The sequence below is a fragment of the Cricetulus griseus genome, chromosome 3 (assembly GCF_003668045.3).
Source record: "Cricetulus griseus strain 17A/GY chromosome 3, alternate assembly CriGri-PICRH-1.0, whole genome shotgun sequence".
Lineage (NCBI taxonomy): Eukaryota > Metazoa > Chordata > Mammalia > Rodentia > Cricetidae > Cricetulus > Cricetulus griseus.
The window spans coordinates 209093626-209109679 of record NC_048596.1 but is presented as its reverse complement, the minus strand read 5'-3'; the positions used below and the strand labels follow the sequence as shown (position 1 = coordinate 209109679).

The 16054-nt window shown below is 38.6% G+C and overlaps 1 protein-coding gene across 19 annotated transcripts in view; it reads right to left on the bottom strand.

Annotated features, from left to right (window-relative positions):
- Nucleotides 1-16054, bottom strand: part of Znf438 (zinc finger protein 438) — a 133127-nt gene that overhangs the window by 56352 nt on the left and 60721 nt on the right. For 16 of the 19 annotated variants that reach the window (XR_003483332.2, XR_003483331.2, XM_027405461.2 and 13 more), the window contains one exon: nt 856-1080. The gene's annotated coding sequence lies outside the window, so the exon portion shown is untranslated. Of the gene's footprint in view, nt 1-855; nt 1081-4324; nt 4442-16054 lie in introns of all 19 variants that reach the window. The other 3 variants (XM_027405448.2, XM_027405447.2, XM_027405455.2) reach the window with 1 other exon arrangement.

Below are 16054 nucleotides of genomic sequence, written 5' to 3'. Positions count from 1 at the left end.
CTTTGACTTTTATATGTAACATGTAAAAAAAATAAATTTAACAAAGTAAAAAAGTAGCAGTATTAAATTAATTAGAATAAGGGAATAAATTAAAGTAAGACATAAATTATCAAAAGTAAATTGAGTTTCTCCTTAGAGTAGAGTCAATCAGAGGAGACATTCAGGCCATTTTTATGCTCCACTTCCTTGCTGACTAGGAACACCTTCACACAGGTTCTGTAAGTTCCATTCAGATGGCTGCCCTACATAGGTATGCTAGCTTTAATTTTCCTGTACTTTTTCTAAATGTAGATATGCACATAGCATGGTGTTAAATGTTTACAGTTAGGTGAAGTGTTGCATGGGTTTGTAGATTAGGGGCAATAGGCTATGCCATATAACACATGTGTGCAGTGGGCTATACTGTCCATGTTTGTGCAAGAACACTCCACATATATTCAACAACTATTTGCTTTATGCTAAAAGTAGTCAGTAACTATTTTAAGAGAGAGGAAACCTGCTAGCTAGAATCTAAGATACTTTTCTGTTCAAAGGAAATACTTATTTTGATTTTCAAGTAAGATAATCTAAGAGTACTTAAAAAATTCTTTGTGCCTTCCTCATTCTAATTTCACAGTGACATTATACTCAATGAATACTTTCTGGAAAAAATCAACTATGCAAAATCTATCTGCCAGCCATTAAATAAATTTAGTAGATTGTAGTTCTATTGAAATGACATTATATATAAGTTAATTAACTTTTTGTATTTCTACTTTTTCTTAACTGAAAATAATTTCAGTTTACTAACAGACTAAAATGTCAGTATAAAACTCAAAAGAAAAATAATCTGAAGAGACAAGTATTCTGACTTACCTAGATGAGCTGAAATCCTGATATGTTACGTTGCCCTTGAACAATTTAGTTCTCTTCTCCCAATAGAGATCATCCTGATATTGATGTAATTTAATGTGGGTCTTCCTCAACAGACTCAAGACTCTACAAGGGCAGGGTTCACATCTGTCTTGATCCCATACTCCAAGGGCCTTGGAGAGTCATCTTTCAAATACATTTGACAAATCAACCTTAAAGAATATAAACCTAAAGAAAAGGAGATACAAGATTTTACAGATATCCTAGGACAAAATTCTTCCATTTATAAAGGTTACATAATCAACCAAATAAACAAAAATCCACATAGTTATATATATGATGAGACAGGAACAAAGATTATTTGCTCAAATGACTGACTTGTGTGACAAAATTGAAGCATATGTCTTCTAAGCATAACACTCAAAGCCTCCAGCTCTTGGTTTCCTAAAACTAAACTCTGAGTCACAAAGGCAAAGACTTTAACAAGACAATTAGTAACTTCAGAAAAGGATTCTATTACTACTATATTCTAAAGGCATGCTGTTACTGAAAACAATTACAGCTAGATTGCTTCAAATCCTATCATAAGCAAAAAAAAAAGTTAAACTTCCTTACACACACACACACACACACACACACACACACACACACACACACACACACACACACGGGTATACATCAACTTTTGCTCTTGATAGTTAATGAGAAGCCAAATCTTAACAATCACTAATTAAAATGTAAGGCTTTGGGCTCTATCAATATTTGTACAACTGAATTAAGCTATTGATGAAATCTCATTCTAACTTTAAGGCAATCTTAAGCAAGACAGAAAGTTATACTTTTAAAAAATCATATCAAAATAGAAATTTCCTGGGGCTAGAGAGATGGCTCATTGTTTAAGAGCACTGTCTGCTCTTCCAGAGGACCCAAGCCTGATTTCTAGTAATTTGGAAGCTTACAGCTATAACTCCAGCTCTAGGGGATCCAATGCCTCTGGCCTCCCAAGGCACATACATCCATGTGCATATTACTACACAGAGACACATAAATTAAAAAACAGAATAGAATTTTATGAGCACAAAAATGGTTGGTGAAAATCATATGCTTCTGTATGTATATGTTCATCTTTTGTCATAAATAAAATCATGAGTTTATTTGTTAATTAACACAATCAATGACCACACAAAGCACGCGTGTTGAGAACTGTAAAAGCTCAGAAAGTATTTTCAATTTTGTGTTTCTGAGGTGCCTATTGTCCCTCACTACTCCTGCTACTAAAACAACAAAAAGGATATCTACAAAATAATACCAGCCTTTTCCTGAATACTGAAACCAAACTGTCTAAATTTCATTTGTCACAAGCATAATCTTTTAGGTTTTTTCTGCCCAATAATTCAGAAATGTAAAAGCCAGGCATGATGGCATAAGGCCTTTAATCCTAGCACTTGGTAGGCAAAGACAGACTCTGAGTTCCAGGCCAGCTGGGCCTATACAGAGTTCTAGGTCAGCCAGGGAGACATAGAGAGAAGCTATCTGAAGAAGAAAAATAATTAAAAAGGCAAATCCAAAAAAAAAAAAAAAAAAAGCCCCACATTCTTAGATTGCAGGCCTCATAAAACCAGGTCTAAAGTGGCCCATGAATGTCTATTATTCTAAGTCAATGGTTTAGAACATCTGATTCATACCACTTAGTATAGCAGTTTGAAGCTTGTGGGTAGAAACCCCTTTGGGGTCACATATCAGATATCCTGCATATTAGATGTTTACATTATGATTCATAACAGTAGCAAAATTACAGTTAAAACAATGAAATAATTTTAAGGCTGGGAGTTACTGCAGTGTGAGGAACTGCATTAAAAGGTTGCAGCATTAGGAAGGTTGAAAACCACTGACTTAATAGCTAAGTACCTATATCTTTAAGCCATCCTAGCCCAACCCCCACAAGTGAGGAAGTCCACCACTACCACTAGGATGGAACTAAAAACTCTCATGTACAGGCAGGAGTAAGCTAGCTATACTACTAACATACCAACTGTAGCAAAAACAAACAAATAAATAACATGAATATTTGAGATTAAATGCACCAAGCAGTATTCTCAGCATGTGATGGTTCAATTTTCATCACAGTCATGGGATGAGTCTTTCTATGATCCCGATTTTATAGATAAAGAAACTTTGGCACAAATGGCTTATGTCAATTATCTAATCTTGTCCAGTGAGTAATTATGTTCTTGAGGCTCATGGACAGTCACCAAGTTTTGTCCTTTAACTTGATCATCTGTTCTTTTCTTGCAAAATTTCCATTTCATGTGACAATTCTCAGCAATTAAAATGCATCATAGATTAAGCACATGTAGAAGACAATGTGATACACTTGACAGTAATAATAAACAGTTAAGCCTTACTGAGCCTTTCAGGACAGTAACAAAAACTGAAGGGCTCAGATGGAGGGGACTGCATTATTCTCATAGAAAGACTAACACCAAATCCCTATTGGTCCCTGTGTGCTTTTCACTGGAATAAATGGTGATGACACTGTCCCAGGAAAAGGGTGGCAAAAGGCAAGTCACTACTGATATCTGTAAATGACTTCTGAACTTTCTTGCTTAAATTTCCTTCCAGCTTTGCTGTGCAGAGGGCATTTACCCACCTACACTGTTTGTCCCTTACTGGTATGCTAGCAGCAATGTTCAATAGCCACAGTACAATGAACTTAACCTACACTTTTTTGCATACTGTTCTTGTTTCTACCATTTTGTTTTCCCTGAGGGCTGGTGCTCCAAATCTAGCAACATAAAGAATAATGGGTTCTTTAGTGGGCATTTTAAAAAGTTGGGGTTATTAAAATTATTTAAGTAAATACTTAAAATTTATTGCAGCATAGTGTTAAATTGCTAAAGTGACTTTTAGAAGTTATAATGAAAGACCACAACTTCAAATAACTTCAGAATAAAAACACTGAAGAACTTGACATTTGAAGACTTTGGCTGGCCAAGGAAGTAAGAAATGGCTAAAAGTGAACTTATTCCAAAGAGCTGTCACTGGAATGCAGCTATGTGCCAGACAATTACTTCAGAGTCTGCTTTCATTACTTACAGAAACATGAGGAAACTTACATGACAGATGATCTCCATAGCATTGGGCCAAGGACATAAGACACTAGGGTTCTTACCAGGACAAGGCTCAGAGCAAAATTAATCTGACCAATGTTATAAAATGTACTTGCCAAATTTTCTTAAATTTGTACTTTTCCAAAAGCACTTGCTATCAGTAAACTGCACAATTCTATAACATGTGTGACTAGCATAGTAAGAAAATGGTATTTTTCAGCAGAAAGCAAGCAGCCATGTTTCCTGGGGTGGCTCAAAACAATGTGTATTTTAACAGAAATCATCTGGCTTAAAACTGTACTTCAACATTTTCATTTTCAAAAGCCACATCTCAGAACTGTAGCTTACACTCTTTCTCTCACCTTCTCTGCCTTGGGGTGCATCAATCTGTCTTGGTACTATCTCCTAAAAGCCGTTTGATGTCTGTGTTTCCTCTTCTCTGCTGCTGACCTCCTGCCGCATGTTGTATCATCCCCTGCCTAGAAAACCAGATACTCTTAGCAGGTTTTGTGGGGTTTCATGGTCTGCTCTTGAATCGTTTCACCCTACACTTCTTGCCTCAGCTCTGCACCCCAGTTATACCAGCCTTCCCTAAATTTCCTGAGTATGACAGCTTCCTCTCAATGGAGTGTTTATATATGTTGCACTTGCTCGCTGTAATGACAAAATGCCCAAGACAATCAATGTAATGAAGGATTTTTTTTATTCATGGTCTCTAAGGTTTCAGATGATGTTTGGCCCAGTCACTGTGGAGTCTGTGGTGGGGGAGTAAAAAAAAAATCTCCTTTTTAGCATTTTATGTAATAATTCTGCTGTTTCTAAGCCAATTCTCTTTATTCTAAGCCAACTTCGAATTAATAATTTATTATAATAAGCATGTTTTCTTTCAAAAATCAAAAGTAAAGTCAGATATATTCTAGAATAGAAAATATCTAAGAGTCATTACAAAAAAACTGATTTTAGGATATCTGAGTATAATGTAATTTAATAGAAATTTTCATAATTAAAAAAAATATGAGCTGGCAGTTAGAAAAGTACTTGCCATACAACCACAAGAACCTGAGTTCAATTACAGAGACACAAATTTCAAGAATGTCAAGTATTTCTCTGGCTCTTGACAGGAACATAAAGGAATGATTAATTTAACCCTTTTACTGTCTACACAGTGGGTGTTTACTGTTCTGGGTACTACCACCAAATGTCCTGGTACTCAGAGTTGGGATACACAGCTTTACCACTGACCTAGCAATGCATTAGCCTGTACTCTACAATTGGCTATGGATGAAGCACTGAGCCACCAGGCTTCTAGAGTTGTTTCAGCACCCTCTCTCTCATGGCCACCTGACTGAAGCAGTGTAGAGGTGCTCTCAGATCACTTCCCTGCATAGTTCTCTGGGAAGGCTATATATTTTGGTTATTGTTTCGTGCTTTCTGTTGCATTTTATATCTTGTACTTATCTTCAGATAGGATTTGTATTTTTTTGTTTTGCTTTCCTAAGCAAAGAAATCCATTTGTGTATATAGACTTGCAAGCTAGACTGTAGCCAACCTGCAGTTCCTTGAAAGGTTTTGCTGCTGTTGGGTGTGCTCACTACATCCATTGTGACTATATTCAACCCATTTCACATATAAATAAATGAGGGACATCTGGCCCTTGAGTTTCTTCCAGAGAGTTATTGGTGGATCTCTGACATCATGAAGTTTGGGAAGTGACTCATTACTGGGACAGGCAATAGAATATTGTAGAATTCCTTCCACTGTGAAGAGGCACTAAGTGGGTCTGTAATTTCAAGGCCAGCCTGGCTTATGAAGCAATTTCCAAGGCAGTTAGGACAGGAGGAGGGGGTAAGGAGGGAGTAGGGGAAGGAGGAAGGGGGGAAAGAGTGAGGAAGAGAGGGGAAAGAAAAAGGAAGAGGGAAAAGAAAATAGAAAAAAGAAATTCCATTTGAGATGACAAGATGGCTGAGGGGGTAAAGATACTTGATGCCAAGCCTAATAACCAGAATTCAGCCCTCGAGACCCACATTGTAGAAGGAGAAAATCAATGCTCGAAAGTTTTCTCTGATCTCCACATTTGTACTGTAGAACACACATGCTTGCTCTTGCATGTGTTTGTTCATGCTTGTGCTTGCATGTGCTCACATGCACCTACGTTAATCAATCAAGCAATGTGATAAAAAATTAGAAAACAAAACAAGATGGGTGGTTCCTAAAGAATGATGGATGAGGTTGACACAGAGACCTACACCACATATGTGTATGCAAACATAGTTAGCCAGGTGTACTGGGTCACCAGCCTATAATCCCAGCATTAAGGAAGCAAGGGCTGGAAGATCTGCTGCAGGCTCCAGGCCAGTCTTAGATGCACATCAAGGCTGTCTTAAGAAAGCAACACACATACACACAGGCACACTCAGAATATTTCATTTATGACAGGTACTTCCCATTACCTTAAATAAAAATTCTAATTGGCTAAAGGAAAGTAATTCTCTTGGCAGGTTATAAAGAGGAGGCCCATTGCTAAATTATATTTTATTAAAAAATTTCTCAATCAAATAAAATGTGTCAGAAGTGTTTCCCACTTTCCCTACCATTTATCTAATGAATAGGCACACATACAGAAGCCTGTTAAGCAATGTAAAAATCTGGTCCTGTAAGAGTTGTTTGAAGAGTTCTGCTGGTGGAAAAAAATCCCCTAAAACAAGTATGTGTTGATATCTTGTTTGTACAAATAAGGCGTGTCTGAAGATCATAGAGTGGAGCTTGCCACTAGCTAACCATAGAGGCCAGACAATCGTGGTAGACACCTTTAATTCCAGCACTAGGGAGTTAAGACAGAAGTAATATGGCTGGGCAGAGAAAGGAATATAGATAGGAGGAAACAGGAACTCGAGCTCTTTGCAGCTGGGAAGTTGAGTGGATAAGGTGGCTGTGGTTTTGTTCTTTCATTTCTCTGATCTCTCAGCATTTCCCCCTCTAGCTGACTCTGGGCTTTTATTATCAAGACCTATTAGGACTCGGGTTACACAAGTACAAATCCAGATTCACACAAAATGTCAGAAAAATTAAAAGAAATATTTATGTGCATGTGTATGTATCTAAGTATATGTATGTGTACCACATGTATACAGGTGCTCTGGAGTGACAGGCCGCTGTGAGCTATCCAATGTAGATGTTAGGAACTGAACATGAGACTTTTGCAAGAGCAGCAAATGCTCTTATACAGAGCCATCTCTCCAGACCCCAGAAGACTCTTACCAAAAATAAGGTAAAATTTAAACAAAGTACTTCAAGTATCACTTTTAGAATATGATAGCAGGGCTAGTGAGATGGCTCAGTGGGTAAAGGCATTTGCAGTCCAAGACTGATGACCTGGGTCTGATACCCAGAACTCAAGGTGGAAGGAGAAAACCACTGTTGAAAGTTGTCTTCTGACCACATGTGTGCCATTTAGATTTTTCTATTGCTGTGTTAATACTGTGCCAGTGGCTATGTCAGAGAAGCAGCAGATGGCAACTGAAGTGCAGGAGATTGGTCCACCAGGAAGCAAGGCTCTGGTGGGTGAATCTAAGATAGGTAAGGCCCCAAGGGCTTTGGCCTCACTATGTCTCTTGCTACTGCCATGCCTTTACATTTGCCACTGCCATTTTTCTTTGGTATCTGGCATGGTGTGAATGGGGAGATTCCCACTGCCTTTAATGTAGTGTGATTATCTCATGGAAATATCCCCTTTATTACCTGTGGATTATTATGAAGATAATTTCCTCCTAAGCTGTACTGTTTAACTGAGGCAATGATTTTATGCAATAATAGTGTTAGTTTAAATAGGATTTTGATGATTGAGAGTCTGTAATAAATAGTAAGAGATTATGATAGAGGTTAGCTTAATGGGAAAATTACTAAGGTAAAAGCAAGATATGGTGTTGACCCCTGATAAAGCAGGGCTGCAGAGGATAGAAAATAAGAACAAGGAAGTGTCACATAGTCAGGACTTATGAGTTTCTCTTGAGGAGAGACAGAGACACTAGCTGGCTGTGGTCTTGTCCTAAGAGCACCTCTCCCTTTATTCAAGTTGGGATCAGGCTTTGCCTTAATCTTTTTATCTCCTTTGGCACAAACCTTAGCTTCAAGTATAAATTTCCTGTTGATTCTTTTCTCTTCAAACTGTACATTTTATATTTTGTTTTGCCCCACTTGCTCTTTTTCATTGTAGACATGCTTAATAGTGATTATTAATAAGCATGCAACAAAAACAATATTAGACCATATTGAAATTTCCTCCAAAGAAATTAGTCCATTACTTTTTAATTTAGCTTCAGGCAAGTTCTTAGGAAGAGGGCAAAAACTAGCACATTCTTTTCCAGCCTCTCACAAGAATGATCTCTAGCCCAGCTGTTCATATTGTTACCCTGTGAAACCTCTTGAACTGGGCCTCTACAGCCCAAGCTGTTCTCAGCACTACCGTGCAAGCTCTTACTAGGTTGTACATTACAGTGTTCAATCACTTTTCAAGTCCAAAGTTCCAAAGCCTTCTATATTCTTAAAACAAACAAACAACAGCAACAAAACTCCAAAATACATGGGTAAGTCTGTCATAGCATATTCCTGGTACCAATTTCTCTCTTAGTTATGTTTCTATTGTTTTGATAAGACACCATGGCCATGGTAATATATTAAAGAAAGGATTTGTTTAGGGCTTATAATTCCTAAAAGTTAAGAGTCTATTACTCCATTACTGTCATGGAGGAAAACATGGCAGCAGGCTGACAAGCTGGAGCAGAAGCTAAGTGTTTACATCTCAAAACACAAGCAGGACAGAGAGAGAGAGAGAGAGAGAGAGAGAGAGAGAGAGAGAGAGAGAGAGAGAGAGAGAGAGAGAGAGAGAGAGAGACAGAGAGAGAGAGAGAGACAGAGAGAGAGAGAGAGAGACAGAGAGACTCAAAATGGTATGACTCTTTTGAAATCTCAAAGCCATCCTCCAGTAACACACCTCTTCCAACAAGACTACACTTCAGGATCCTTTCCAAACAGTTCCACCAATTTAGGACCAATCACCCAAACATATGAGCCTATGGAGGGTATTCTCCTTTAAACCACCATACATAGCACTGGTATGCTCAAACTCACATATTCACAGTTTTAAAAAATGTGTTCCCAGTTTTCTTCAGTACAACATTTCACTCCTTTCTCATTTGCAATGTCCTCTAACAGTAATATCTACACACTGTAAGGACTCCACTTGTGTCTTAACATCGAGCTCATCCTCTGGAAAATGGGTACCATCATAAGAGATATGTCTGACCTGAATCTCTCCCTGTATTCAAAACACCTCTATTCCCTAAATTTGCAGATGTTTACCTACTCAGAAAAGGAGGTCTACGATAGTGTGAAGGCCACTGCTCTGCCTCTTTTGAAAACAACAGAGCCAGGCTTCTAAATGACTAGCCTAAACTTTCTCCTCCTTGCCCCTCAAATCTGTACTACACACTTCTCTATCCGAACCATTTCTCCCCTTTTTCCCATAGAAATACCAATTGCTCAAAGAGAGTTTGCTGCCTTCCCAGTATTATTCACAGTCTATAGAAGGCTCTCCAGCCTGATCTGTCCTGACACTACAGGGGGCTGTCCCTCTCCTCACTGAGACCAGACCCTGAGCGCAGGCTAGATTTCTACATGTTCCTGCTTCCTCTACAATACAGAAACAGCATTCCTTGTGCCTTAAGCAGACCCCCTTGCACTGGCTATAAACAAACCCAAGTCTCTACTGTAGCAACAGCAGTAATATCATGTGGCCTTGCAACTTCCTGCAGCTGTAGACCACAGGCATGTTTAAATATTCCCTATTGCAAATAAACTTCCCTGTAACATTGCTTAAGCGCTCTTATTAATTTTCCCGTCTCCTGTTCATTCTCTTGACATCTGCCCTCATTCTCCAAGATGGTTTCTGCCAACACCATTCACAGGGCCTGCTTGGTCTTCATTGTACCTGACCTTTTAGGATTAAATGACTACTGCTCTCAACCTTTCCAGTATGGCTCACTTCTCACTGCATATTAGGGAGAATGCTGAGGATCCTCTAAGTAAACATCAGACCTCACTGTGTACCTTCTCTCTGGGGAAGTTTACCCAGTTATGGTTTTATTTACCACACTGACAGCTTAAAAGCCAGAAGCTTGGTATTCTTAACCTGCAGTTCAGATGCCTCTTTTCTGAGCTCCCAACTCTAAGCCTGTTGTCTCCTGTCTGTCTGCATGCCCAGCATGGCCCTTGTGGACAGGATCTTTGTATTCAAGACCTACCTCCCCTATTTACTGTCTGACATCAGGGAACTTTCTTAACACTGTGGTCTCTCTCATTCCCTAAACAACACAGCAACTGTGGCCCCATCCAGTTCCTGTTGCTTACCTTGCTCTCCTTCTTGTTACTGAGTAGTCCCTCAACCCTTCCACTGTTCAAACTGCTCATTTCCCAGTCAACTCTTAAACAGCTTCAGAGTCTTGCTTAACTCACACTCCCTAGGGAAGCAGAGAAAGGGAAAGGGCATAGAAGGAAGGAGGGTAGCAGTATTTTAGTGAGACAGAATTTAAAGAAAACAATCATTTAGATGAGAAAGCAAACATAGACACACAGGTAGGAGACGAGAACACTGGTCTTACGAATAGCTAGCTGAGTAATCACAGGCTGCACACAAGGGAACCAGAAGGAAGAACTACCTGGTGCTCCTATCCCTGAAGGTTTTTATCTGGTTGAGTAAGGGAAGGGAGTAGAAAGATGCTCCTCTTTCCCACTGGAAACCGTCTCAGTACACCAACACTAACTCATCTGTTCTTAGTATGTTCAGACAAACCTAATCTAAATGAATAACATGTCAAAACTAATCTGCACTCTTAATTAACAAGTCAGATTCAATGATGTAATGTTTTTGATACTTTTAAAGTGACACTACAATATTTTCTCATATATGTAAACAAAAAATCAAAATATATTGTGACAGACTATTACTTGATAATAAAAGTAATGAACTCTTGATACATGTAACAACTTGAATATCAAAGTAATTATAATAAATGAAAATATACTAAAAGGTTACTTATTTAATAGTCTACTTACACAATACTAAAATGTAGATACTGTGAAAATAGATGAGATACCAGTGACTGGCAGGGCTTATGGATGGAGGGAGACAGGTGAGAGGCTAGGTGAACAGGGCTATAAAAAGGCAATAAAGAATCTCTGTGATGGAAACCTTCATTTTTAACACAGTTACAAAAAGCTACACCTGAAATAAGAATCAGGCACACACACACACACACACACACACACACACACACACACACACACACACACACGTTCAAGAAAAATTAGAGACATCTGAAAAAGATACAGGCTTTATTAATATTAATACTCTAGAGCATTGGTTCTCAACCTTCCCAATGCTGTGACCCTTTAATACAATTTCTCATGTTGTGGTGACCCCCCATCATAAAATTATTATATTGTTACTTTATAACTATAATTTTGCTGATACAAATTATAATGTAAATATCTGATATGCAGGATATCTGATATACAAAACCTGTGAAAAGTTTGTTTGCTCCCCCCAAAGGAGTGCCCCCCAAGAACCACAGCTCTAGAGAGTACGACTGAGAAGGGCATATAATGTCATGTATATTACTTATTAAAAGTTCATGTGCATTTATAACTGCCTCAAGACTAAATATGTGATTGAAAAACAGCTTTAGTGGTGGGGATAGAGAACTTGTTTAGCATGTATGAGGCCCTGGGTTCCATAGCTGGCACTTCATATAAAAAATGATAAACAGATAAATCCTTTAAACTTCGGAGTTTAAAGCATTTCACCACTATTCTAGTGATTTCAAATGTCAACTTAACATAGTTTAGGATAACTTGGGAACAGAGTCTCTATGAGGGATTATCTAGATAAGGTTGGCCTATAGCTATGCCTGTGGGGATTATCTTGATTACATTAGTTCAAGTGGGGTGGGTGGGAAGATCCACTAAGAACATGGATGGTACCATTTCATGGGCCAGGCCCTGTACTGAATGAAGAAGAAAGTGAGCTCATCACTTGTAGGCATGCACACATTCATTCTCTCTTTCTCTCTCTTGACTGTAGATGTGACTAGCTGCTTCATGGTGCCTTCACTTCCTTACACTATGGGCTGTAACCTGGAATTGTGAGCTAGAATGACCCCTCTCCTTTAAGCTGTTTTTATCACAGCTTAAACAAAAGAAACAGAAGAAATAGAGAAGCACATTCTGCAAAGTATTATATGCCTCATCCCTTGCTACAGACTTGAATCTTTTCACAGGTAGTCTCCAGTTCCTCCACATCCTACCCGTACTGGGGTCACCTCATGAAGAAAGGACATAGAGCATAGACAGATGTCTTGAGGTTGTACTGAACACAATAGAGAAGCATTAGCATTTTAGGAAGGAGGTCTTGCAATGAGCCTGAAGGTCTGAGGTCATTATGACTCAGACAACTACTTATGACCTAAGAAAAACTGCCTTCCCTTGGCACTTTGAAGTGTTAAAAAAATCATGTCGAATTAAATTACAAAGTTTGCACACTTGTTTATGCAGCTGGTCTTTTTTAAAAATTGTGGTGCTTTAAGTCTACAATTCTAATGGGCTCACTGGTGACATTCCAATCCTTTGAAAAATAAATGAAATATCATAAATCATTTGACAGTTCTTAAGCTTAGATTTTTATCATCACTCTGACTCTAAAAATAAAAAGCAATATGTAAGGATAGGATCTTGTTATGTGCCCTATAAAGCTCAAGACAGAAAATAAATCATACTATTACATGTCATTTAAAACCCTAACTTTAATACTTGGGATTAAATTGGCAAGATGCCTGTGGTCACTCCCATGAGAATCCATACAAGTGGAACAGCTTTTCTTCAAATATTCCATAAGTCTGGTACTTCCTGTGATAAATGGAGCAATAAGGCTTGGTGAATGCACTTGTGTATACTCAAATACTTCATGTCCACACCCATAAGGGTATCCTGCTACATATCTGGAAGGTTGAACTTATTCCTCAGCACCCAGAGGAATGCTAGATTACTTATAAAAAGTAAAATATTAGGTAGGGTTAGTCTTTTGAATTAAAAAACTGTTTTGCAGATGGGCATAATGGCTCTTGCCTTTAATCCCAGCACTTGGGAGGTAGAGGCAAGTGGAGCTCTGTGAGTTCCAGGCCAGCCTGGTCTACAAAACAAGTTCCAGGACAGCCAGGTTGTTACACAGAGAAAACCTGTCTGGAAACACACACACACACACACACACACACACACACACACACACACACAGAGTTTTGTACGTATATTTGTCTGCATTATATATGTGTTCTCAAGATTGTAGGCTCTTTTTTAAGTTTTCTATTAGTTTCTCGACTATGGCCATGTTATTTTATAAAGCAGAGCTTTTAAAATTAATGTTATATAACATAAAGGATAGTTGGTTTATTATAGTATTTTTTAAAATTTAATTAATTTATTTACTTTACATTCCAATGGCAGTTTCCCCTCCCTCCTCTCCTCCCCCTTACTCTCCCTAATCTACTCCTCCTCTGTTTCTATTCAGAAAGGGGAAGGCGGATCCCATGGGTAACAACAAAGCATGGCATATCAAGCTGTGGTAAGACTAAGCACCTCCCCTTGTATCAAGGCTGGGCAAGGCAATTCAGTATGAGGAATAGGTTCCCCTGTGCCAACAAAAGCATTAGGGACAGCCCCTGCTCCCACTGCTAGGATCCCCACAAGTAGACCAAGCTACACAACTTTCACATATATGTAGAGTGCCTCAGTTGGTCCCATGGTTGTTGGTTCCCTGGTTGTTGGTTCAGACTCTGTGAATCCCTATGAGACAGTTTAGTTGTTTCTGTGGGTTTTCTTGTGATGTTCTTGACTCCTCTGGCTCCTACAATCCTTCTTCCCTCTCTTCAGCATGATTCCATGAGTTTGGCCTAATATTTGGCTGTGGGTCTCTTCATCTGTTTCCATCAGTTACTGGATCAATGCTCTCTGATGACAATTAGGGTAGTCTGATCACAGGAGATGGCCAATTCAGGCCACCTATCCACTATTGCTAGGAGTTTTAGCAGGGGAGTTTTATGGAAGTTTCCCTTGCATCAGATTTCTACCTTACTCTGAAATGCTACCTCCACTTTCCAGTCATCTCTTTCAGTACTCTCTTGCCCATCCACCTCCTAACTCAATCCCTGAAGTTCCCATCCCCACCTGCCCCAGTCCACCTGTGAGGTTTCCTCTATTTTCCCTTCCCAGGAGATCCATGTGTCCCTCTTGGGCCCTCCTTGTTTCTTAGCCTCTTGGCTTATTGATTGTAGCATGGTTCTCCTTTACTTTACAGCTAAAATCCCTTATGAGTGAGAACATACCATGTTTGTATTTCTGCGTCTGGATTACCTCAAGCAGGATGATTTTTTCCTAAATAGAACACCAGTAGCAGTGAAAATAAGACAGACAATTAATAAATAGGACCTTAAGAAACTGAAAAGCTTCTGTCAGGCACTGGACACTGTCAACAAGACAAAACGGCAGCCTACAGAATGGGAAAAGATCTTCCCCATCCCATATCTATCTGACAGAGGGGTGATCTCCAAAATACACAAAGAACTCAAGAAACTAGACATCAAAAAAGTATTCCAATAAAAAATGGGGTAAAGACCTAAACAGAGAATTCTCAACAGAAGAATCTCAAATGGCAGAGAAACACTTAAAGAAATGTTCAACAACCTTAGCTATCAGTTAAATGCAAATCAAAATGACTTTGAGATTCCATCTTATACCTGTCAGAGTGACTAAGATCAAAACCACAAATGACAGCTTATGCTGGAGAGGACTGAGCAAGAACACTCCTCCATTGCTGGTGGGAGTACAGCCACTTTGGAAATAAATATTGTAATTTCTCAGAAAATTGGGAATTCATCTACCTCAAGAATTCATCTGTATCACTCTTGGCCATATACACAAAGGATACTTAATCATACCACAAGAACACTCAAGCAACTATGTTCATAGCAGCTTTATTTGTAGTAGCTAGAAACAGGGAGCAACCTGTATGTCTCTCAACTGAGGAATGGATAAAGATAATGTGGTACATTTACACAATAGAGTATCACTCAGCTGTTAAAAACAATGACATCAGGAAATTTGAAAGCAAATGAATGTAGGATATTCTTGTTCTTTCAGAATTACATACAACTTTTAGAAGTGATTTACTACTTTACAAACAAAATAACCACCGCCAACAACAACTGTGTAAAGATGATAAGGATTAGGCAGATTAATGGGTCAATTTGGGGGAAAATATCATGAAACTGAGCTTTCTGATCTTTGAACAAAAGGTCTCGTCACTTACTCAGATGTTCTGACTTCTTAGTTATGATTTGCTGGTCTCACAACACAGATTTTGTTGGACATTTTTTTAAGTATATTCCTAAACACTCTATTTTATAAAAATAAGAAAAGCATGTATTACTAATCATCATACTTCAAAAGCATGTCTCTCAAGACTGCTGTATCATAGTCTCTCTGGAAATGTCTAATACATCAAACTTATAAGCTATTTTAATAGAACATTTCAAAAATGGGACAGGGATTCTAAACTTGGCATTTAAAAAAAATGAGGAGATAATATCTAACAAGACCAGTCTGTTAATGTAATCAGGTGGCTGTGTAAGCTGCTCACACTTTCACTGTACACTATAGAACAGATATTGTTCAGACAGAGCAACTGAGACTTAAGTGTCACCCATCCCTGAAGCAAGAGACTCATATTGCCTAGGTACTCTGAAGCCAAGTCCTGTAATTAAATTTCTGCCCAGTCATGATCAGGGATTTCAAAAAGAAGATCAAAGCAAAAAGCAGTCATAAAGCTCTGCTTTTGGCCTATACCCAGAGACTGAGTGTTCTAATTGGCTCTCCTCTTCCACTCAAGACTGTCAGTGTCTTTCCCCTTCTCTCTCTTCTTATTCCTCTCCCTGCCTCCATCTTTCTCTGTCTACTCTTCATTCTTTTTAACCTATCGAGACAGGGTC